Source organism: Condylura cristata, unplaced genomic scaffold (genome assembly GCF_000260355.1).
Source record: "Condylura cristata isolate star-nosed mole 26May11 unplaced genomic scaffold, ConCri1.0 scaffold00003, whole genome shotgun sequence".
In the NCBI taxonomy this organism is placed as follows: Eukaryota; Metazoa; Chordata; class Mammalia; order Eulipotyphla; family Talpidae; genus Condylura; species Condylura cristata.
The window spans coordinates 47653369-47655649 of NW_004567104.1; the positions used below are offsets into that span (position 1 = coordinate 47653369).

General features: G+C 35.0%; 1 pseudogene; it reads left to right on the forward strand.

Annotated features, from left to right (window-relative positions):
* The first annotated feature begins 1655 nt into the window (after nt 1-1655).
* Nucleotides 1656-2281, forward strand: part of LOC101634522 — a 10591-nt pseudogene continuing 9965 nt past the window's right edge.

Genomic DNA, 2281 nt, shown 5'->3' on the forward strand with positions numbered 1-2281 from the left:
AAAGGGAAACTCTTCTCTTTCTATGAATGTGATGTTAATAAATACAAGAGAGAATGGCCTTGAATTGGAGCAATAGAGAAAGTAGGGGAAAAAAGATAAGGTAAAAAGTAAACTTTCATGTTTACATTATTTTCATTGAGTTCAAAGTAAAAACCAAAAATTGAAAACCCAATATTTTCCCTCTCTCTAAAGTAAGGGGGGAAATTAGTGCTTTTTAGATTTAAGAAAAAATATGTAGCTAACTACAGATTTACTTTACAAATAAAGCATTGCGTGACTAGAGAACAGAAACAGCCTTCAGGAATCCTTTCTGGGACTCTGTCTTACCTTTCCAGAGCCCCTGATCTGTGGTCTCTGTATACAGTCAAATTACTATTTTAATTCTAAGCTTTATCTCCCTAAATAAGCACATATTTTCTGCATGTTGTTTGATAATTATGGAGCTCATTAGTGACTCAGAGACTCTAAACAGGTAATTCAGACAAATGTTCAAAACCATACAAACAGGAGAAGATATCTAAGTCATAAAAATACTGTTTAGAAATGTTATACATAACAAATTCTGCTATTTCCTAAGTTTAAGGCAAACAATATTACAACCCAATAGTGGATTCTTTAAATAAGGTGAATTATTTGCTGGTTTTTTTTTTAACTGAAAGACTATTATTGAACACAATGAGACATGCACTGAATGCACTGCCTTCATTAACATCCAAGAGCTCTGAGATTTACACTCCACTAAGTATTCCAAACAGAGGTCCCAACAGGCATACCAGCTCAGAGAGGAACATAGCTTCCTGGGTTGCAAATGCCACACCATTTTCTCTTCTACATATCACTTGAGAATCCCTCCAGAAAAGACATAATCTATTAGAGACATTTTGTCTTACATAAGTTTTTAATTAGAACAATTCTACTTAAATCTCTATCAAATACAACGTTCTATTTCAATATGCATTCTTATCATGTTAAAAAGAAGCTCCATAAATAATATTTTTCAATAGTCATCAAGATTTAGTGTGCATTTCAATGAATCATCCTCATGGGTTGATACTGGAACCATTTTTAGAAGGTTCTGACTTTGCAGTCTAATGGAAGGAAAATGTATCCAAGAAACGATCTCCTATGTTATGTTTCTTCCGTTGTTCTCATATTTTCTGTGGCCCCAAAAGATTGCTGTGATCAGCAGCAAATCATAACTTTTTCTTTGCTTCTCCTTGGTTCTCACTTTTGGGAAACTGGAAATCATACTCAATATAGTTCATGTCTCACTCATTCTGGATCATGGGTATTAAAATGAGAGTGCAATTAGCAAGTATTTCTTTTATAACAGAATCATGGAACGTTGGAACTAGAAGGGTTCTTGGAGATAATGCAAAACAACCCTTTTTTATTTTTTCACTTAAAGAACTTGAGTTTCAAAGAGGTGTTTAAAAAACTAAGAGACATAATTTCAAATAATGTATGTCTCAAAGAGGTCTCATTCCTCTAACTTGTTGACCACTGAGAGTAAAAAATGGTGCACTATGTATACCTGAGATCTCTGGAGCTAAAAGTAAGATAAAATAAAAATTATCCCCAAATTACACAGTTCTGGGGTTGGAAACTGCCAGCGATTAGGATAGTATTCTCTGGAAGTTGGAATTCTGTGACTCATGAAAAAGCAAAGGTGTATTACCAGTGTGACTGTGAAACAGAGACCCCAGGTGTCCACTAGCTCCGCATCTAATAGAGAGAACCAGTGCCAGTATCTGCTGCTAAGTCCACACACCGGGTCCGACCCACCCATTCCCTTCTTTGGAGCTCGTTCGCCTCTTGCCTGCTTACATCTTGCTCCTGAGGTACCAGGTACCTTCCTTCACAATAAAAGTGATAGTAGGAAAATTTAAATTTAAATTTAAATTAAAACTAATGCCTTACAGATTACCAAAGAGGAGTATTGTCAGTACTTCAAAAGGACAACTGGAAATCATACTCAATATAGTTCATGTCTCACTCATTCTGGATCATGGGTATTAAAATGAGAGTGCAATTAGCAAGTATTTCTTTTATAACAGAATCATGGAACGTTGGAACTAGAAGGGTTCTTGGAGATAATGCAAAACAACCCTTTTTTATTTTTTCACTTAAAGAACTTGAGTTTCAAAGAGGTGTTTAAAAAACTAAGAGACATAAGATGAGAGTGCAAGAACTGTATGTAATATTTTATGATGTAGTCTAAAGCTACCATCTGTGCCAAAAGCATCAGGGGGAAAAGATTCAAGTGTTCAACTGGTAAAAT